Below are 24,319 nucleotides of genomic sequence, written 5' to 3'. Positions count from 1 at the left end.
TTGAATTTTAAAAGTAATCGCAAGTATACGGATCAGTGTAACTAACGAGTCGAACACAAAGAGAGCAACCACTTTATTTTAAGCTTTTTCTAGTAATGCGAAAGTGCACAGATTACTTATGGTGATCTACTTTTAACTACCGCCCTAACACAAATGCATCTAGAAATGTCCTAACCAACACAGCTAGGGAAGTTGGAATTGAAATTACAATAAAAATTGAATGACCTAACCATTCACATCTAACCCTAACCATTCGTCATCTAAGAATTTAAATACTCAAATCACGCAATTAAAAAGCAAATAGTTGAAAGTACAAGTGCTGAAAAGTAAATAAAAGTGTAAATAAAGGGGATAAAGCCAAAGAGAGGCACACAAGTATGTTTCTCTACTTAGCCCGAGGGATGCACCATAAATAATATGAGCTTCCCTACTTGACTAGAGAGTTACTCTTACAAGGGCTGCTCTACTTAGCTTTAGGGGAAGGGAGGAAAAGTAAATGACAAAAAGTAAAGGCAATAAAAGGATGGTTCTATAGCTAGAGAGGGGCAAAGCCAACACATGCATCTAGCCAAGGACCTTGGGGGAAAGGGAAAACATCAAAGTAAAAATTGAAATTTAAATCCTAAATTAAGAATGAATGGGTAGCAAGAGAGGGAATGAGAGGGGGGGGGTGAGAAGATTTATGAAGAAGCCTACTTACCTGAACTTCAATACTCAAACTTGAAAACTTGGTTGAGATTAGAAAAACTACTAGCCCTAAAAACCAGATTTGGAATGAGCCAAATCTGAAATTGCTAGGCCTGGAGAAAACAAATCTAGAAGAGAAAAACTGAACTTGAAAGAGATGCTCCACAGCTTGTTCACATAGAACTAAGCCTAAAACTAGAAATTAAAATTACTACACCTTTGAATAACTTGAATTGCATAAAAAAATAAACATAAAAGACTTTGCATTAATTTAATGAAACCAAATTACAAAAGTGTTTAAAGCAAAAATAAAGAACTAAAACTAAAACTAAAAAGAGAGCATAATGAAAACTAGGAGAAGAAGAGAGAACTAGTGGAGAGAAGCACAAGAGAAGGAAGGTCCAAGGTTGGTCTTTTAGGATCGTGTGATGAGGTGGAAATAGGAAAGAAGAGAAAAAAAGGAGAGAATGGAGATAGGGGAAAGAGTCCAACAATTTGGGTGATGAGATGGAGGGAGAAGAGAAGAGAAAATAGGGGAAAGAACAAGAGAACGTCCAAGTGTGGACCCCTCTTGGATCGTTTGTGATGAGGTGGAGGGAAGAGAGAGAAGAGAAAATAGGAAGTAGGGAATCTCCAACGATTTTGCTTCCTTTTTTCCTTTTATTTTTATTTTTATTTTTTTTCTCTCTCTTCTTGAAACTTACGCGGAACCTCTTGGGCGATTTTTTCATTCCTTCTTTGATCGATTTGGACATCTTCTAATTTAACTAGAAATTTCATCCATGCCCCTTGTGCTTTAAGTAAGTGGAAAGTAGGAGATCTTCAACAAATCTCCAAAAAAATAGGAGAGAGAAAATCTTTAACGCACAAGGGGAGGAAAGAGAGTGTGTCCAACGCCCAAGGTGGGTCCCTCCTACCTTGTTGGCATATGGAATATTCTCTTGTACATTTGGGACAACTGCAGAAGGGCTGGGCCTGCATCTCGGTTTTGTTCTGGTCCATTATTCTTTTTCTGACCTACAAAGAATAATCACTTGTATGGGTGCCAAAACGAATGTGTACTTTTAATGCAACACATCCATCTTACTCAAAATTTTATTCTCTTCACAACCATGGAAAGAAACAGGACCACTTTACGTGTAAAATTAGAGATATGGCACCTGATATTCCCTAAGGCCTTTAAAATACAAAACCTGCAAAAAGAGAGTAAAACCCAATGTAGCTCCATTTTAAATACGTAAAAATGCATGCTTATATCCTAAGATTTTGCACATAAATGTGCTCGTCAGTATACAATCACCAAGTCGGTATCAGAAGATCAAAAATACGCCGCGCATCTCATGGTGCTGCGTATGCACAGTAGTCACAGGCACAATCCTGATCATGCCCTTTGGCTTTTGACATCCACCAGTCACCTTTTCTATAGTCAGGCCCCCGATGAGATTGAGTCGCCACCCAATGGCAACTTGATACCTACATCATCATCTAAAAAGTAACATATACATGGGGTGAGCTTCTAACTTGCTCAGTGAGGGGTGGGGTTCATGCACAACCAAGCACAACATTCACATATATAATATTCTATGACGATATGAATACATAAATTAAACACATAGTCCATGATGCGAATGATGCAATCCATTGATTATTAAACCACCTAACAATACAACTAAGTCGGGTAGTGCTACTACGACACATTAGGCTGTATCCTTGGTCAGAACTCGGACATCGACTACATAACGATGCAAACCCTAGTCGTGATTAAGAGCCTATTGGTCCCGGGATTCGTCCATTGGTCACCCAAAAAATCCCTGATAACCTCCTCTTGGAAATCACGACACTGGGATCACCATCGGCTGTGGTCGGACCAGTTCTTGCCTCTGACAACAATTACATCGTACTGTGGGTGTGGCATTTCGGAAAGGTTCATCGAACATACTACCATTGGGTTATCCAACACCCTAGCCCTTGTTGTCAAGGGGATATAGCATGGGGAATATCACCTAACCATAATATCCTACATGCTTCTCATAATGATACAGTTAGTATAGACCACGCGACACTGGGATTACCATCGGCCACGAAGTGGGTCCATTTCCAAGTATAGTCCCAGTGTACACGATATCGGGATACCATCGGCCACAAAGTGTAACCCATGACTATATACCTATTCTAGCATACAAAGCAATTGAGTATGGACTACATAACACCGAAGTTACCATCGGCCACGAAGCATATCTATTTCCGAATGCAACCCCGGAGTACACGATACCGGGATCACCATCGGCCACAAAGTGTAACATCAATTCCAATATACATTTCATATCAATTTGTATGTAGTCCATACCGGATTCTGTCTCACAATATACATTTCATATCAATTCCAACAACAATATATCATACAATAATATGACATGTTGTGGAACATCATAATCATTTAAGCAATTTAAATAATCATGTGAAAATCCTAACACATGCGAGTAGTTCTAAAATAATTAAACAATTTGAAAACAAAATTCAATCATTCCTCACATTAGTTGTGTTCTATCAATTTGGTTCCAAGTGTGTAAACCGGTTGTTCAACTCACTTTGGCCTGGGGGTACGTGCACGTCTCTGTCCTAGGTACAAAGGTAATTGGATGTTATTGCTTGTCGGGAACATCAGGGAGAAACCATAGGGACTGCCCCCGAAGGATTCAGACACTGTTCAACCTGAATAGTACAGGGTCACCGGATTCAGGCATTGAAAATAAGGTTGAAATCCACCTGATTCATCATATGTGAATCCGGTGGCACTGGTAGAGAGATCCTAAGGCTAAGAGACCTTACCGGAAATAGCCACCGAATCTAGGCCCAGTGTTTTCGGTGGGGTGTTTCTGATGGAAACACAGAAGTTACCTATGGAATCTGGAGCTTTCTGGCTCGGCCCCAATCGTCGAGATTTGTTTCATGGAGTTTTTTAGGAGATACATCAATCGAAAGATCAAAACCCTAGGTGGTCATTTGGTCACAAGTGTTACCGGAGCTCACCGGACTTGGTTCTAGCTCGGCAATCACATCGGGGAGGTGAAATGATCATTGCCCAAGCTCCCGGAGGTGCCGGGTTCATAGATCACCTCTTGTCCATCTTAGTTAGGTCAAAATGAAGAGAAAAAGAGTGGTAAGAGATGTAGGACCTACCTCTGGCAAGGATTCTGGCAAGGGTGCGTGTAGCCGGGAGCAAGGGTGAGTTTGCTTCCTCTTCTTCTTCTTCCTTTCTCTTCCTATTTCTCCTCTTCTTTCCCTCTCCCACGTTTTGTACAAGTGAGAGGTGAGAAATGAACTCACCTCTCCTATTTATACCAAGTCGTGTCCTTAGGGTCTATTTGGTTGGCCCTTAGTCGGTCAAAATGGATTATTTTGTGATTAAGGACATGTGGGCCCATCTCCTCGGACTCATACGAAGTACAAGTCATGAGGAAGGTGTGGGAGAGTGTGTGGGGTCATCCAAGGCTATTCACGATGCGGGTGGTGAGACCTACGAGCATTGAAGCCCATTAGACAGCACAAGTGGTCACCAGATTAAGCCCATTGGATCCAGGCCCAAGTGCTTGCGGTGGTCTGCTTGCGGTGGTCAAGATAGTTAGGTGTTTTGACTGCTTGCTATCCTCTAGTTGGTCCTCCCATAGGTGGTTGCCCTAAGTGTTAAGTATGGTCTTCCGATAGTTTTGGTTGGTGCCAGGATTTAAGTGGAGTGTCGGGTCACTTACTGTCTGGGATCGGAAGGCTTGAATTCCCTCCAGTTGGATTGGCAAGCAATTCATGGACAAGTAGGGTCATCTCTCCCCCTTTTGCAACTGGCTGCCGCGAGCCAAAACTCGGTGGTACTTTTCACTTTCGGTCTGAGACTTATCACAATAGTTCAATTTAGACCGGGTTAGGGCACAGGTGTAACATAAATGTCACAACTGTAAGAAAGATGCATCTCATCCCAAAGTAAGGAGCTGATTTAAGAAGCACAACTGCTGAGCCGAGTATGCTTGAAGAAGGATAGGGGAGTAGCGCCGCGAATGCCTTCATCACAGTTGTTGACATTGAAAAGCTTGGGACTAAGGTCTTTGATCGATTGGAAAAGATAGAGAACAAGCATGATGCTATCCTGAAGCTACTCAAGGATGAAGAAGAATAGCATGGATATATCTCTTTCTATATATTTTGTGTTTGAATGTTGTGTTTGAAAACTCTATCCTTAATTTTCTGTGTTGTGAGTTGGAACTCCACTTCATTCCACCTTTTGTGGAATCCTAAGTGATTGGACATATTTTATGTTTTAGGCTGGATGTGTGTTGCTATTTATGAATGCCTCTTGGATGTTAAGTATTTTACTAATCTTACCGCTAGCACATAAGTAGGGGGAGCATGTTTTATGTTACTGCTTAGCATGTCTTACTCACCTCACCTTTTTGCTGTTGACAAAAGGGGGAGAAATATGTCTGTCTTATGTGGATTCTTATTTGGAAATGACATGTCTTGCCTGTATTTAATTTAAATTTTTTTTTTGTCATTTCTTCAAATTGTTTGTCATCACCAAAAAAGTGGGAGATTGTTGGGTACATGACCAAATTCATATGTATGTTTTGGTGATAACAAACAAATTAGTGGCTTTAACCATAATTGTTAAGTGTTTGCGTATAAGAAGACATCACAAAGCCAAGTGTATTCAAAGATTTCTGGTCAAGACATAAATTCCAAAGACATGGAATAACAAACAAGAAGATGAAGATTTCAAGCATCAAGTGAAGATGAAGATTTCAAGCATCAAGTGAAGATGAAGATTTCAAGCATCAAGTGAAAATGAAGATTTCAAACATCAAGTGAAGATGAAGATTTTAAGTATCAAGTGAAGATGAAGACTCCTAGGATAGATCAATCTCTTCTCAATAACTTGCACACCCCATATGTATACATGCACGCATACTCCTAGTTATTAAATCCTCCGAATTATTTGCGAATAATTTGGTCGAACAAAATTTTACCAAATTTTATGAATAATTCGGTCCGGATCAGAATCAAATAAAAACTTCTCAACTTTTATAAACTTTTTTAAAATTCATGAACAATTCGGCCGAACTGAATTTTATCCGGATTATAACTGAATTTTATCTGATGTAATTTTTTTTATATCTTGAATAAGTCAATAAGCCTTTAAAAAATAGTGTGTGATTATTATGCATTTATTATCCTAATGTTACTTTTCTTCTTTTTTTAATAGAAACCGATAAAGTTTATTTTTTCTGAGGTAATCTCTCACACTTCTATAGGAAAAAAAAAATCTCTCACTCCATTTTGGTTTGCCTAAGTCTTATAGTCGTCTCTCTCTCTCTAGTCTTTAAGGTGAACATACATGATGGGTGACGTGGGTCAAGTTGAATTTATGCTTGATCCCCCCTCTTGGTCTCTCTTTCTCTAATTCAATTATTTAAGTAATAGGAAATGAGTTTAGAAAAAAAAAAAGAGCTAAATATAATATTTTTATATTTAAATTTTAAAATTTTAATTTTTATATCATTTTTATGCTATGTACATATGATAATTGATAGATAATATGAAACAAGTATTGTAAATATTAAAAATAACATCCGAATTTTTTGTCTGCTTTTTATTTTTGTAAACGAATAATTCTAGAATCCAAATTCAAACTCGAATTTTATTATCTCCGCTTTTTTTACCGATATTTTGAACATATCGTTGAATTAATGAAACGAATTAATCTGAATAATTCTTCATCCGAATAATTTTCGAATCCAAATTTAATAACTATGCATATACCATTTATTGCATAGCATCATACTAGAATGACCTTAGGACATACCTTGACCAAGTTTGAAAGTCCTTAAGTGGTATGGAACATAATAGGAAAAATATGGTCTAGTGAAATCACGTGATAACCACAATTACCTGACTTAAGGACATTTTGGATAACCTTAAATTTTGTATCAGGAGATGGATCCTTCGTGAAAATTTTAGAAAATCGAGTTACGATTCCAACGCAACTTGGATTGGGTCAATCCAAGGTCTGACCAAAACATTACGGTTGAATCACTTACTACTGGTCAATATGATAGTAATCTGTCAAAATTTGGATAGAGCTGTGACCGATCGACCGACATTGTCCGAGGCCATAAGTTGTCGATCAGATGAAACCCCCGATCGGCTGATGCCTTGGATGAGCTCCAATGGCTATATTTTTGCCTCAACGGCTCTTAACGGTCGATCGACTACCGATGGCGGTAGATCGATGGACTGTTAGACCCTGATTTACTACCTAAAATGACCACCTAACCGCTCCTATAAATACCACTGATGCTCTTAATTACAGTATTATTAATCCTAAGCATAAGAGCACATTCTTGAGAGTATTAAGAGTCAAAAGGCATTCTACTTTACTTGAGCATTTGATCATCATTCTATCACTAGGAAAAGCTCAAGTCTCCTTCAAAGTCTTTGACATTTTCACTGTTCAAAGTCAAAGCACAGTGACGACTTATAAAAGGTGCATTAATTTCATTATTGCATATATCATTTACATCACACCAAAGGTAACCTTCTTCTATTCCACAACTTTTATTTCTCCGTTTTACATTAAGTCTAGACGATACTTAGGCTTGTGTAGAGGATTCTTTTATCCTTAAAAGAGTGTAAGGTGTCTCTCAACCTGTAAAGAGGATTGTACGAATACTCTTATCCTTAAAAGATTGTGTAAACGTTTTCTTCCCTACTTACTGTACTGAAAGTGAAGAGCTAGTGAAATACCTTACAAGAAGATCTTGTAGGGAATGGACTAGACTTAGGTTGAGTTGAACCACTATAAATCTTGGTCTTGTGTGGTTGTAAATTTTATTTATTCCACATTTTATATTTTGTAGTCATACTTGGGATCCATAGTTTCGAAAAGATTTAAATTTCCATTAGCATAGCCTATTCACCCCCTCTAGGTTATTTCAATAAAGAGTGTCATATTTACTAAATATATTAATTCTTAATCAAACTCATATCTACAATAAGATTAGTGTAGAGTTTTGGCGGGCTAATGCCTCAGTCATCAAATTTGTAATCATCATATTGGTCATAATATATACAATATACATTTTTATTTCTAAAGAACATTCATAATATTGTATTCAACTCCAATGTATTTCATTATACTGAGATGCTCATCATTCTTGGAGTAATACACAGCTGCAATATTGTCTCAATATATTCCGAGTGACTTCGCATGTTGAAAACCCGAAGTCTTAAGATAATAACCATGTTGCCATAAAAATGGCCTCAAAGCACATCACGGACTTTGCTTCCATAGTGAAAGTAGATACACAAGAATGCTTCTTAGACTTCTAAAAAACTGTCTCATAATCAAGTAAAAAAACATGTCTAGATCTTAGACTTTCTACATCAAAGCATCAAATATAATCATAGCCTTAATATCTGATCCCTTCCAACTAATCAGATTTTCAATTGGTAAGCAAGTAAATTTTAGTTCCTGAAGGTATCTTACTACCTTCAAACATATATTTTTCCAATATACATGTGTGTATTTCTAAACGAGTGCAAAACGTTATACACATAAGGTTCCCTTACTGTAGAATAGTAAGAAATGCCTTTTTGTGAGCCTTCGTTTAGACATTCTACAAGCACAACCTTAAAATAAATTTGTCACCTTTGATAATAAAAGCAACACTTGACCAACAAATGTCCATTGTATCTCTTTAGAACTTTATTAATATAGGTTTTCTATAAAAACATAACTAATTGGTGAGATTCATCGAGATATATCTCTATGACCATAACATAAGAGGCTAAACCCATATCCTTCATTTCGAAGTTCTTAGAGAGATACAATTTTGTATTTCTCAATAAATCTAGATCATCCATATACAAAATCAGAAATATAAATTTTCTCTCACTGAGTTTCAAACACCTATAAAATATGTTCAGTCTGAAATAAACAACAATATAGTTAAACTTGATATACCGTTATTTGAATGTTTATTAAGTCCATATTTAGATTTCTTAAGTCTGCACACTAGATTTTATTTTCCTTGTTCATTGAATCCCTCAGATTAGTTTATATAGGCTTCCTCATCTAATTCTCCATATAAGAATACAATTTTCACATCCATTTGGTAAAACTCCAAATCATAATGAGCCACCAAATTCAATATGATTCTAAGAAAGTCCTTCTTAGACATAGAAGTGGTCTTATGGATAATCAATGCCTTCTTTTTTTGTGAATCTCTTTACAACTGATATGGTTTTATGTCTTTCAAAATTACCCTCGAGTCAGGTTTGATATTAAATGATCATTTAATACCAGCCGCTTTGAAGCCCATAGGTTGTTGGATGAGTTCCTAAACAACATTGTTACATATGGATTTCGTCTTATCTTTCATGACATCTCTTTTTTTTTTAAGAGAATCACTATCATTTATGGTCAATGAAAAGATTAATGGGTCATTCTTGATTCCAATATCGAACTCTAATTTTTTAGTACACATGGACTCAATGATGACACTTTTTTTGAAACAAAAGACGATATTATTAAAGTATGAGATTGAATAATAATTTGAAGTTATAATACTTTAGTTATAAATAAAGGTATCATTTGTTCATTTAGGAACGTGGTTCACTCACCCCTCTTTTTTTTTTTTTTTTTTCTTCTTCAAATTCTTCAAAGTCTGTCATCTCTTTTCTTCCTTTCTTTCTTTTTCTTCTTGAACGTTTGTAAATGTCTATAAGTTAACATGTGTGTAAAGTAGTTAAAGTAGTTGTCTTTCTTTTCCTTATTTCTTTACAAGTCTCTTGAGAATCATATGAGAACTAGTTAAAGTTGTGTATTCATGACTTGACAAATTGTGCAATAAAAGCTTCGTGAAAGCTCTGTGGCTTTCTTTCTTTCTTTATTGGTATCAGAGCCAAAATTCTATAACAGGGTACAGGATAACTTTGTCAATACTCTATGGATCCATCAAAATGAGTCGTAACTTTGCTTACTACCAAAGAAGGTTATAACATGCTTAATGATAGGTCTAAGGCTTATAAAAAGAACGAATAGTGAAGAAGTAATGATAATCATGAAGATGAACAAGTTGTGATTTTACCCTGTTGGAGTAACAAGTAGGTTGAGTCTTAGTGTGAGTGAAATGGCTCAAGAGATGCAGAGCACTAGTAGGACCGTCAGACAAATTATATAAATTAAAATCCAGAGATACGTATGGTGGCACGAGTATGAACTCACTAGATAAACCTTTAGTTGAGTTGTCATGAGAGTGGTCAATGGACTAATTGAGAATGTATGGAGAGAAGAGAATAGCTTTCCAAAAGGTAACATGATGATAGATGTGAAGATGGTTAGAAATGGGATCCCAACATCGATAACCCTTGTGTTCAATACCATACTCAATGAAATTAAAAAGAAAAGAACCAGAATCTAATTTTAGGTGTTTGTGAGGTTGAAGAAGAGCAAAGCAGACACATAAAAAAACTTTAAAAGAGGAGAAGTTAGAATGAGTTCCATCTAAGCATTCAAACGGAGATTGATTATGAATGACTAATGAGGGTATGCAGATAGTAATATGAATAGCCAGCTATAAGGACATCCTCACCTGCCCCGAAATCATTCAGTGCATGAGATGGAAAGAAGTAATGCACGAACTGCTTCCTATATATATAACAATATTTACATTTGGTACAACCATTTTGTTAAGATGTACCAGGACATGAACGGTAAGAAATAGTAAAATTTTTGTGAAGAAAATAAGAAAGTGAGTAACCCGATATTCTACGGCATCATCATATTAGAAGAAAATTGAGTTTTAATTATATAGCAAAAATTATAATAAATTTGAGGTAACTCATATCGATTGTGCATAAAATAAAATCAAACATAACAAGAATAATCATCAACAGAAATCACAAAATGTTGAGATCACCCATGGTATAATTTGGAGTTGTGCCCCAGACATAAGAATAAACTAAATAAAAAATGTGATAATGAAATGAGTCACTTTTATTTTTATTTTTAATTTTTTTTTTAAATTGACAATCAATAGTTTTATTTTGAACCAAACCTAACTGATCACTAGAAATTAAACTACATAACCTAGTGAAAGAAAGATTACTTAGTAAAAAATGTCAAATGCTCATAGGTAAGTTGGATGTCATAGAGGCAGTATACTGAATTAAGGAGGGAAGGGAAAGTGATGTAATTTCAAACAAACATCCCACTTTACAGCTAGTCCGAAGCATTTGTCTAGTCTTTGGATCCTGCACATAATAACTATTAGTAGATAAACAAACATTAAAACCATGACCTACGTGACTAACATGTACACTAGAGCCATTAATAGTACGAATGTCAGGTATAGATGAACTATATGACTTAAAATAAAGGATAGTAGAATTGACAAGCCATATGGTTACAACATGCAGAGTCATGAAACCACAATGAAGTGTTCCCTTGGAGGACGAAAAATGCAGTTGAGGGAGAAGAGCCAGAGCTAGATAAAACCTATTTGAACATAGATCAAGGTCACCTAGGGAAATGGAAGGAGAGGAAGAAGGCTAAGTAGGGACTTCCTCAGAGGCATCAACTGCAACAATAGTCTGGACTCTGGTATATTGTGAAAATCTAGTAGAAGTGCCGCTAAACGGGAATCCGACTTGTCTCAAATTCTTACCCAATTCTCATCGGGACAAGTATACACTAGAGATCCAACTGTGGTGGAAGTTTAGGGTCTTCAAACCCATTTAACCCCTCAAAAGACAATCCCGATTGGACGAAACCAATTTGTTTGGGTTTTTCTCCATCGTCTCTTGATCTAAAACGAAGAGGTAGAAGAGAGAAGGGAGGGAGAAGCAGAAACGAAGAAGGAGAAGAGGTTACCTCCATCGTCTTTCATAACCTACCCAGAATTAAATGTGGAAACCAATATAAGAAAACCAATGGAGCCAGAAAAGTTTTCAAAGCCGTCAATGCATATTTTCTACTATTTTGGGAGGTACCTTTCTCGCTGATGTGACCTCGTTGGTAGTTCCTTTTCTTTGTGGACCTCCCTACACTGTAAATGGAGTCAATGTTCTTTGGAGAGAAATCCTTCTCGTTGTTGAAAAATAGATAATGAATGTTTGGCAAAGAGGAGTTGATAAACCAGAGAATTGATGCTTGGCAAAGAGGGGTTGATAAACCCTAATCTCCTTCTTCATTTAAGGTCTTATTTTGAGAAAATCTGACTCCTTCCTCCCAAATCTCTTCTCCCTTCTTCTTCGTTTTAGTTTGAGAGGAGAAAATCTGGCTCCTTTCATAATCTCTTCTACCTTCTTCATTTGAGGTTGAGAGACGATGGACGGGGTTCTGTCGGGTTAGATTCTGATACTATTATCGGCCAAATGGTTATATAAGGAGGAAAAGGGGGTTTGAATAACCCTAAATACCACAACAATTGGATTATAATTGTACATGTGTCGCACGTAGTGAGAGAACTAGGAAAGAATTGAGTGGTTGAGAATTGGAGATGAGCTGGGTCTACTGATTGGTGGACGTCGAGATTACTTATAGCATTCCTTAATACCGATAGTATTTGGTAGAACTAGGGACAGGAACAATATAAGTGGGTTGAAGCTTAAATGAACAAAGCTTGGTTTTTATAGAGAGAAGTTTAGGAATGACACTTTCCAGAGTGGGCAAAGGCTTGTGGTGTAATAAATTGGAACAAACAGGTTTAAAGCTGTCAATGAGAGCCATAATAAACTACATAAGATGTATATGGTCTCAATAAGCATGGAACTTTAAGCATCCTTGGAGTTATCCATATAGGCTAAAAAACTATAAATTGGTCCCAGAGAAACTGCATCTGAGCAAGAAAATCATTGATGGACTACCCCAGATCTTGCTTCATTCAATGAAGATCATCCAGAATGTGACACCCAAGCACATGGCAAGTACCAGACCTGCCTGGGAGATCGGTGAGCTGTCCCCACCAAGAATACGGCAAGTACCAGGGATTTTGGGAGATCGGTGTGAGTATGCAAACTTTAGTCCCACATCACCTAGGGAGAGATTATTGTGCTAGTTAATAATCTCTAGCCTCCTTAACATGACACAATGCATTTTAAAGCCTTGAGGCCCATGAACTAAAGAGGACAATATTGTGCAAGGTTAATGGAGCCCCGTTGTGGCCCCATATGCTGTTAGGGTCTGCTCTGATATCATTTGTAACACCCTAGGCCCATTAATCTTGGACAATATTGTGTAAGGTTAATGGGGTCGGAGCGTTACAAATGGTATTAGAGTAGACCCCCACAATGTGTGGGGCCACCGCGGGGACACTGTGCCGAAAGGGAGAAAGTTGTGACACCCAAGAATACAAGTACCATATCTGCCTGGGAGATTGGTGGGGTGTTCCCACCAAGAATACGACAAGTACCCAAGTTGTGTCACCCAAGAATACAGCAAGTACCAGACCTGCCTGGGAGATTGGTGAGGTGTTCCCACCAAGAATACGACAAGTACCAGGGGATTTGGGAGATCGGTGAGGGTGGATAAACTTTAGTCCCACATCGCCTAGGGAGAGATTACTAGATTAGTTGATAACCTCTAGCCTCTTTAACATGACACAACGCATTTAAAGCCTTGAGACCCATGGGCCAAAGAGGACAATATTGTGCAAGGTTAATGGGGGCCAGGGCGTTACACAAAAGCTGACATTGATGAGCAACATCAATTGTGGTGTACAGATTGGCAAGTAAATCACATATTTCATTTTCTATCTCATAGTAGCCAAACTGAAGATCGATAAAGAAGTGTTACGAATCCAAGTAAGAATCCAATAATTCTTATTGTCCCAATCTTCAAGGCATTCAAGAAATTTTAGAGTATCTTCACCATTCTTTTGCTTAGAACTACTGATGTCGCCAATGACAATGCATTATAGTTTCTGAACTTTGTAGAAGCTACACATAGCTTGGGCTCAAGAAGGATAATTTTCACTATTTAGGATGGTAGAAATGGGATGAGCAGCATTAGAGTTGGAAGATGCCATACTTTTTTTTTTTTTTTTGGTCTCGATTTAGTTGATTTGGGTCAAATTGATGGCATTATTAAGTGAAATGGACCTTTTCCCATTAGAATAAAATAAAATACTAAATGTGGGGGGATTTATGGGGAAGAAGACAAAATTTGGGTGATTAATAAAATAGAAGAAAAAATGTAGAGGTAGGTGGAATGGACATAGGAGGTATAATGTGACCCCGTATCAAAATGCAACAGTAAGCCTAAGATGTCTGGCCCTAGTAGGCACTGAGAGCAACTAGACTGTCTAATATAGTCAGTATAGGTTGCAGTGAGGGAAGGGCAATTGAAAATCCACTTAAGCCAAACAAGAAAGAAAAATGGCCAAACTGATATACACAAAGTCACACACCTATTGGACTTGAGACCCAAGTGGTTGGAACTACTGGAGGATAAATTTTACTATCACCGGCAAGTCAACTGCCTGACCACCGGCTAGCCGATGAAACCTGTCAGTGGAGTTGTCTGCAGAAAAATTTACATTATTGATCTGTGGGACTCACATCACTATAATTCAGCTCACCCTTTCTACCTCATGCATAGGGGTCTTTTAGCTGATTCTACATCATTTTATAGAATATCCAAAGGTGGGGCCCATATGGAGATATAAGAATTTAAAATAGTAAATTAAATTAGAGGTTCAACCAAAACAGACCCTAAGGTCCATTTGGCTATTGATCACCTATTATGAATAGTAATTTGGTGGATAGTAAGGAGGAAAGAAAGAGGAGGAAGAGAGGAGAAGAAGAAGAGGAGGAGGAAGAGAAGGGGGGGGCTGCTGGTTGGGTTGCATGCATGCTGCCCTGCTCCAGCTGCTGCTATTGATGCTCTTATTTCTAAAGCTGCACTCACTGCTACTGCCCTATGCATGCTGCCTTGCAACTACTATTGCATGGAGGCTGCTACTCTTGTTCCTGTTAGATGGATTGCAATGTGAGGGTTGGTGTTGTATCCCTGCACCTAAGTAAGTGGTACTACCCTCTCAGTTCATGTAAATTCTGCCATTAAAAAAAGAGTAGTATGTTAAGGTTAGTATTTATATGCAATTGGGGGCAGGAATTGAGTCCCTGAGCTGTGAATTAGCTCTATATAACTGAAATCCTAATTTTAGAATAGTTTCAAAGTCCCAATTTGATTCTGACCTATCCCTGGGAACCCTAAGTCATAGGGCTTTTACTAGACAAGTGAAATTCTTTGTAATTGGAGTTGGGATGGTCTGTGCACATTAAAAAATATATATATTCCATAGGGTATGTAGAATATTATTGCCTTTTTTATTTTGAGAAACTGAGAATGACTTGTATGTTTTCTTCCCTGTAGCCTACCATTGAGCTTAATTGGAGCTACAATTTTACTCATACTACTATAATTATGTTAATCCAATCCCAATTGGGTGAAATTATGAAGGGAAGAGCTTAGCTTTCTTAGTTTACAAATTTTGTATTCCAATCTTAGAAGACATTGGTTTAGCCATGTGTTATATTGCTACTGTAAATCGTCTTAGGCCTCCTTTGAATCCTGTGAAGAGGAACAAACACAAGAGAGTGAGCTTTGGGTGGACCCGACGGGGACTCTTTCCAGAAGGCATCTCTTGTGTGGAATACGCTTTCTTTTCATTGTATGGGGGCATGTAGGGGGCGTATTTTAGGAACTTTCCCTTAGGGTGCATTCATGGTGAGTAGGCCGAGTCCTAAGCTTCAAGAAAAGAAGGCTGGGACCTCGGCCCCTTACAAAGTCAACAATCTAATCAGGAAGGCATTCCACACCTAGATGTATACTCTCAAGACCTAGCCCGAAATTCTTACGACATTCATCACACTTCTAGGCCCGTAGAAATAGATTTTTCCTTCTTCAATTTTGGGGAGATGTTGGTTTTCCAGACGATGATGCCTAAGTCAGACTTCTGTGCAAACAAATAGATCTAGTTAGAATGGAAAAAAATCAGTCCTTTAGAAAGGGGTTTACCTATGTTTTAATAGTTGAGGATGGCAACTATTGGTGAAGAATCCAGCTATAGTGGTTTCCCATTGTTGGTAGGAGTCTTAGCACAGTTAGAGTTGTAATAGGAAAGTGAATATAGAGATTGTTGCGTTTATGGGAGCTTCATGTATTTCTTGGGGATTTGATCAAGATATCCTATAAGGAAATCCTTTTGGGAGTCCCTTGCATTGAACTGATCTGTATCCTATGGCCCACATATCGAGCCTGAATGGTTTCCTCAAGAATTCTCTACTTGGTATCGGACTTGTTGACCGATCAGTCTGAATCTAGTGACCTGATGGGTCAATAGCCACTCACCCAGGGTTGTGGCTTATAAGCATTTATTCACCCTTGGGGGCTTCTTACCCGTTCAGTGGGTCAATGCAGTTGGGCTATGAGGCTCGGAAGGCCATCTTGGCAAGTCGTGGTGGTCCTGTTTATTGCCTATCCAATTGTTTCCAGATGGCTATACATATTTCCCATAACAGTAGGCCCCCTATGCATGTTGATCTACTGGTAGTTGGTGAGAGTATTTCATGACCTTTTGCCTTTCTAATGGGTTTCTTCTCTCTTTTTTTTTTTAACACTTATTACCTCGTTGTGGTCTTCTTGGGGAGTGTGCAGGTGTGATAATGTCTTTTACAACTGTCGAGGCACCTCCCTTATCGACTGGAAAATTAGGAGGTGCCACCTCAGTATCCCTTTACTTGTCATGATATCAGAGGGATGAAAATGCCCCGCTGGTTGGTTTGGCTGGCGCTTTTTCCCATGGGGCATGGCTTCCTGACCTATAATGCATTAATACCTCTCACCTTGCTTTGTAGGAATTGATATATTGGCATTTTCCTATTCATCTTCTTCCTAGCATTTTCTTCATTCCTCTTGAGAATTCTTCCATTTCACGGCCCCATACAACATGTCACATGTCCTTTCTCCTTCTCACCAATAATCCCTTTAACTTCCCTTTGTATTTTCCTATGCCATTCCTGAAAATTTGGATGCGGAGATCATCACAATCTTTTCCGCGAATTGGACCACTTTCATGCCCTCCATTTCCATGTCAAATGCTAACCCATAAGGGGATGCTCCTTCGATGGCTCTGGCCTCCGATACCATTCTTCCTTCAATGGCCGGCCCTAGTTTGGATGTACCTGGTGCCCAGAGAGGCATTGGATCGATCTTCATCCCAACAAGCATCGGGTATGAGGCCTCAAACTATGTCAGTCATTTGTCAGTAGAGGACTTGGTCCATATCAGGCCTAGGTTTCATATTCCTAACTCCATTGTCCTCTGAGCACCCACCGTTAAAGAGTTGTCTTGCGTGACCTCTGAGGGTGAAGTCTATCTCTTTGAGGAATCCCTTATAGGAGGGCTTCACTTCCCTGTCCATTCTCTAGTGACCGAAGTATTTCATTTTTACGGTATTTTCCCTTCCCAACTATTTTTGAACAGTTGGAGAAATCTAATTGGGTTTTGTGTCATAGTTCACGGATGGATCGAGCAACGTTGATCAACCTCTTTTTGTCTGTTTCCCGCCTCAACTCTCAAGGTGGTTGTCGTGGCTAGTACGCGCTAAGTTAGTGGGTAAGCTAAACTCATGTAGGGGAACCCTTCATTTGTCAAGGGGTGGAAGAACATGTTCCTTTTTGCCTCCAAGGTCGAAGGTTTACCGGCCAACAATATATGGAGTGAACCGGATATTACCTAGGTAAATGTCTGGCCAACTTTGACAGAGGTAGATGATGAGACCTTTAACACGTTGAAGGACTCGGGCCACTTGATAGACACCAACTTATAGGGGGACAAGGACTTTCTTTCTTGGCATGGATGGTCCCCAGGTGACTTGTTATGTTAGGGCAAGCTCTTTCTTTTCCTTTCATTTATTTATGTTGGTCTGACCTTTAATTCTTTTTTTGCAGTGCCAATCGGTCGGGACACTATCCATGAGGCCTTCGCCTCCTATGCTGCTTTGAATTGAAGCCAGCCCTAAGTTCAGCAAGAGAGGAAGACCAAGGCAGTCGATCATCCTCGTCTTGAAAAGAGGAGACTGGTGTTGATGGCTGAGTTGGTGGCTCGGCGTAGCGCCCAGATGACAATGGAGACCTTGCTTCCTTCCCAGAGTGAGTCAGAGATGGATGAGATGACAAATTTGTTGGTGTTCCAAAAGGGTGAGGAGCCTGCACCCCACCACCCGAGTACTTCTAGTTGGCTGGCCTGGCATGTGGAGGGCTAGGCAACGGAGGGTGTCACTCGTACCATCGATTTTTTCTCCATTGTTTGGATTGGAGTAGGAGGAGGACCTCCAACTTTGTGAAGGCCTCAGGGTATGGACCTTATTTTGGTGGTCCCTCTGGGATGGTCCCCTCTGGGTCTCCCAACCACTATTCCCCAAGGCATTTGCCTTCCCCAGGAGAAGTGGAGGCTACAGAAGCTCGTGGTGATTGCGTGGCCATGGACGACCAAAACCGGTAGCAGATCGTCCCTTGAGATAATCGAACATTTTTTTATGAGAACTTTATGGTCGTCTATTGGTCCCGTACCTGCTACTTCTCCTGGGATTACCCAAACCACGAGGAGATGTCAATGGAAGAGATCGGTAGTAAGGGAGAGTGACTCTTGCCCCAGTGAGTTTTTAACTAGGTGTTTTGAGTTTGTTTCTCGCTTTCGTGTCTTAACTTCCTTTTCTTTTTGTAGGTCATGTCTTATGCTTCAGAGGCTTATAACCGGGCAAATAGACTGACTGAGCACATGGGCTTGTTACAAGCCTCCTCTACGGCCAAGGACTGGGAGATTGCCATCCTTACCAAGCAGTTGGCTCGGATGAGAGTAGAGGCCAAGGAGGCCTGAGAGAATGCAGTCGTCTTGGAGGCTAGGGTTGCCTTAGCTCTTGAAGCCTATGTGGTTAACAAGGCCAGTTGTGAAGGGGAGAGAAAGGCTCTCCAAGACTCATTTGCAATCTATGAGGTTGGTCTTGGGTTTTTTTGGGCTCAGCTCGACAAGGAAAAAGCCTCTTCTAAGGGTGAATGATCTTCGAAGGAAGAGGCCGAATGAAAATTGGCCCAATTGGAAGAGGAGCTCTGGACCTCTCATGAAGTGTTGTCCGATGCCGAGCCTCGTGTGGTTGAAAAGCACAAGGCTTCGACGGATTTTGAAGGATTAGTCGCGTCTTACACGTTGACGCCTAAATTTATGGGGCTCGTGATTGTCGAGACTTTGTCCTCACCGCGTAGCCACTATTTGACTTCAAAGCCTTCAATTCTATTAATCATCAGAAAAAGGAGGAGAAGGCTTGCAAAACCTCCCAACTGGTAATTGAAGAGGGTCGAGAGACCACTAAGGGGGTGAACTTGACTATGGAGTTGTTGAGTGGCAATGACAGTTCTAAGTCAAGCGAAAAATGCCTGACATCTCTCCTTTTTTTTTTTTTTACATTTTGTAATATTGTCTCTTTGTTCCACATCTTGTAATATAGCCTAACTTTTGAATAAAATCCATTTGGCTTCAATGCATTATATCGCAATGTGCCAATCGATAGAGATTGGGCTTTTTGTTGCTAACCAAGGTGGCCAGCCCCTAGTTGGGCTTGAGTTTTTTTCGAACAGCATAGTTTGGGCTTATGTGCCAATCCTGAATTGGCCTTTTTTTTTTTTTGAGATTATGCATATTGGTGCAGACCGAGCTTACCAGTTTATCTGGGGATGGAGCGCTCTGGCATTACTAATTAACGTAGATCAAATCTTGTTCTACCAACTCGGAGGTTGGTCTTTAGAGTGCTGATGGGACAACCTGCAAGAGGCTGATAGTATTTCACACCAAGTTTTACTTCAAAAGATAAAAAAGATTCACAATTGAAACAAAACAAAGATTAACAATTGGTGCTAATGAATAGTTTGGCGATTCACGCAGTTTACTCGTGACGATTTTACTGATAGTATTTCTTCAAGTTCTCCAAGTTCCAAGCCCTTGGGACCGCTTCACCCTCCTGGGTCTGCAAGTGGTATGTTCCATGGATGTACGACTTTGGAGGCAACATATGGTCCTTCTCAGTTAGCACTCAACTTGCCATTGTGGAGCTGGTCAGAGATTTCTCTCCTCCGAAGGACCAAATCACCGACTTGGGACACCCATTTTTTTATCTTCATGTTGTAAATTCACTCGATTTTCCTCTTGTATGCTTTATTTTTCATGGCCTCCATTTCTCCGACTTTGTTTAGGAATTCCAAGTTGGCTTGTTATCCTTCCTTATCTGTGTCCTCATCAAAGTTAAGGAATTTATGAGGCCCTATTGAGACCTTAACTGAGGTGAGTGCTTCTTTTCTGTATGCCAACTTAAATGGTATTTTTCCTGTTGAGGTTCGTACTGTGGTAGATATTCCCACAATACACTAAGCAACTCAGTCGGCAATTTTTTCTACTCTAGTTCGAGCCTCTTCTTTAGTTCGTCCAGTATGGTTTAGTTGGACACCTCAGCTTGGCCGTTCGACTTAGGGTGTCATAGAGACTTCTTGCGGAACTCTATGTGATAATCCTTGTAAAATTCCCTAAATGTTGGATTGTCAAACTGCCTCCCACTGTTAGTTAAGAGAATCTTTGGGATACCGAACCGATAGATTATGTCATCCCAGACATTATTTTGGATGTTTTCTTCTATGATATGTGCGAGTGGACGAGCTTTAATCCATTTCATGAAGTAGTCGTTGAACACTGTGAGGAACTTCACCTTCCTCAGTCTGAATACAAATTGTCATAGGATGTCCATTCCCCACATTGTAAACGGTACTGGGTTGAGGATGGAGGATAACTTGACGGTTGGTCAGCATGTTATCGGGCATGGATTTGGCAAGACCAAAATTTTTGAATGTACGCCATCGCATCTGCATATTGGGCCAATAGAATCCTTACCTAAGGATCTTATAGGCTAAGGCTTCTCTTGCAAGGTGGCTTTCGCAGATCCCTTCATGCACCTCTACTAGTGTGTGGTTAGCTTCTGATGGGCCAAGGAATTTTGGGAGTGGGCCAAAGACTATCCTTTTGTACAGTTCTCCTGCTTCTCCTAGGACATATTTAACCACTCGATTTTTAACCTTTCGCGCTTCAGCGCAGTCTTCTGGTAAAGAATCATCCTTCAAGTATCTCATGATCGGGTCCATCCAACTTGGCTCCTGGGGTATAATGTACAGTTCCTCTACTTCGTGGGTTGGTTTCCTCAATATTTTGATGTATATCATTCGGTATATGCTTTTGTACTCTAATGCCGCTAGCCACGATAGTGCGTCTGCGGACACATTCTGTTCCCTACACACTTGTTGGATTTTGAACTTAGCGAAACAAGTGGTCAATCCCTTTACCGCTTTTAGAAAGTTGGCCATCCTTGCTTCCTTTGCCATGTAGTCTCTGTTTACGTAGTTTACAATGAGTTGAGAGTCGCTGCGGACCAAGAGCTCCTCTACCAAAACAGCCTGAGCCAACCTAAGTCTAGCTATCAAAGCTTCATACTACACTTTATTATTGGTGGCGGCGAAAGTGAATCGTAGGGAATATTGGATTTCGAACCTTTCTAGGCTGATAAGGATGAGGCCTACCCCACTTCTTGTTTCACTACTAGATCTGTCCACATACAACGTCTATAGTCGCGTTGTTGGCTCATCTTGACTCTCCCTTCCATCCTCAACTAAGGTACACTCCACCATAAAGTCTACCAAGGCTTGACCCTCTATAGCCGTGCGAGGTTGATAATCAATATTATATTCACTTAGTTCGATTGACCAACCGATGAGTCGTCCTAACATGTTAGGCTTGTACAATATCTTCTTCAGGGGTTGGTCGGTGAGTACTATGACTTAGTGGGCCTGAAAAGGTCTCAATTTCCACACGGCGATGACTAGGGCGAAGGCCATTTTCTTTGGCTCGGGTATCTCGTCTCTGCATCCATATGGATATGGCTGACATAGTAGATGGGCCGCCGCTACCTGTCCTGCTCCTTTACTAGGGTTGCACTAACAGCCACCAGTGAGACTGCTAGGTAGATGTGCAATTGGTTGCTTGACTCTGGTCGAATGAGAAGCGGCGGTGATGCAAGGTACGTCTTCAAGGCTTCAAATGCATCCTGGCACTCTGATGTCCAAAGAAAATCCTTCAATGACTCCAAGTTCTTCAACATTTTGAAAAAAGGCAGACACTTATCATTCTATCAGGAGACAAATCGGCTAAGGGCTACAACCCGATCGGCCAGCTTCTAGACCTCACTGACCGTTCTTGGTGGGATTATGTCTTGTATAGCCTAGATTTTACTAGGATTCGCCTCTATCCCCCTTTTTGAAACCATGAATCCTAGGAACTTTCCTAAGGTAATCCCGAACACACATTTTGTGGGGTTTAACTTCATCTAATTTCGTTGTAGTACTACAAATGCTTCCTTTAGGTCGTTTACATGCCAATCAGCCTTTGTACTCTTTTAACAAGTATATCGTCAATGTACACCTCCATGTTCCTCCCGATTTGTTTTGAAAACATGGTATTCACCATTCTCTAGTAGGTAGCCCCAGCATTTTTTAGGCTGAATGGCATCGCTCGATAACAGTAATTTCCTCGTTCGGTCAGGTTTGCCGTCTTTTCTTCATCGGCTTCCTTCATCTTGATATGATTGTCTCCTGAAAAGGCATCCATAAAGGTCAGCTTCTCGTGGCCCATTGACACATTGATGAGCTGATCAATTCGAGGGAGTGGATAGAAATCCTTGGGACATGCTTTATTGAGGTTGATGTAGTCGATGCAGATCCTCCACTTACCGTTCAACTTTGTGACCATCACAACATTAGCGAGGCATGTGGGGAACTACACCTCTCCGACGAGGTGCAAAGCTTTCAGTTTCTCTGCTTCTTCATGAATAATCTTCTAACGCTCAGGAGCGAAGTTTATTCTCCTTTGGTGTACCAATTTTTGTGCTTGGTCGACATTGAGTGCGTGTTCAATGACATCCCGAGGGATGCTAAAAATGTTTTGTGCTGACCATGCGAAGATGTCTACGTTTATCCTGAGGAAACAAAGTATCTCTTTAACCTTGGCTGGGTCCAACCAGGCTCCAAGTTGCACGGTTTGGTCTAGGTCTTCCTCGAACAGTGGCAGTTGTGCTAGATCTTCCACAAGTTCACCTCGCTGTAAATGAGATTCATCTCAGACGTCTCCCACCTCAATTTTATAGTGGTGGGACGACAGTTGTGCTTTCAGCTCCCTTTGCCTGGCGGGGAAAAGACACGAGTGACATCCATCTTTTAGAACTATGGTCTATGGTGGCTTGTATATGATGTTCCCACAGACGGCGCCAATTTATTGCTATTGAAAATCATCTTAGGCCTCCTTTGGATCCTAGGAAGAGGAACAAACGCATGAGAGTGAGCGTCGGACTAACAAGGCGAGGGACTTTCTGATGCCTAAGTCTGATTTCTATGCAAACAAATAGTTCTAGTTAGAATGGAAAAGAATCGGTCTTTTAGAATGGGGTTTACCTGGGTTTTTATAGCTAAGGATAGCGACTGTCGGTGAAAAGTCTATCTCTAGAAGTTTCCCATTATTGTTAGGAGTCTTAGCACAACTGGAGTTGTAATAGTAAAGTGAATACATAGATTGTTGTGTTTATGGGAGCTTCACATATTCACCATGGTCTCGGGGATTCAATTAAGATATCACATAAGGAAAGGATTTGTAATCCTTTCGGTAGTCCTTTGCAGATTAGAACTGATTTGTATCTTATGGCCCACATGCTGAGCCTGATTGGTTTCCTCAAGAATTCTCTACGGACTTGCTGACCGATCAATCAGAACCGAGTGACCTGATCACCGGGCCAGTAGCCACTCACCGAGGGTTGTGGCTCATAAGCATTGATTCACCCCAAGGAGCTTCTTACCCGTTCGGTGGGTCGATGCAATTGGGTTCTGAGGCTTGGAAGGCTGTCTTTGCAAGTCATGGTGGTCCTGTTTATTGTCTATGCAAATGTTTTCGGACGGCTATAGATATTTCCCATAACATGTTAGATGAAAATGGGAATACAATGTTTGAGTTACTTGTTATGGAAAATATTTTTGTCGTCTTGAGAAATATTTTTATTATGTATCTTCTTGACCCAACATTTATTGGAGAAAGTTTTCCTCTACTAAGTTGGAACTTCCACCACTCTATCCTAGGGTTCACAAACTTCTATAGGTATTTATTATGATCCCCAAAATATCCTCCTGATACCTGCACGCATTTGAACCCACTACGGTGGAGCAATTCATCATCTTCTCAAGGGTCCTAAGGGTGACAAAATTCAGTTTCTGCACATAAAAATGATAATGAATTATCATCGATGTAAGAGAATAAAAATGGTACTCACGAAGAGACGGTAACCTCAAATCGTTCATTGGGTCGACCAAACTGTTCAACCCAAGGGGATTAACACCCTTAAAAACACCAATAGGGGAACGAACGCAAAACACCAGGACAACCTAACAGGGTGGAAAGATCAAAGGGTATTTGATTTGAAAAAAAAAAAAAAGCAATAAGGAGGGC

At 39.9% G+C, this 24,319-nt stretch overlaps 1 pseudogene; it reads left to right on the top strand.

The window, feature by feature from the left end:
• LOC122081612 overlaps window positions 1-18,619 on the top strand; it is a 30,213-nt pseudogene extending 11,594 nt beyond the window's left edge.
• The last annotated feature ends 5,700 nt before the right edge of the window (window positions 18,620-24,319 follow it).

The sequence above is a fragment of the Macadamia integrifolia genome, chromosome 6 (assembly GCF_013358625.1).
Source record: "Macadamia integrifolia cultivar HAES 741 chromosome 6, SCU_Mint_v3, whole genome shotgun sequence".
Classification (NCBI taxonomy): domain Eukaryota; kingdom Viridiplantae; phylum Streptophyta; class Magnoliopsida; order Proteales; family Proteaceae; genus Macadamia; species Macadamia integrifolia.
This window is presented reverse-complemented; position numbering and strand designations above follow the sequence as displayed.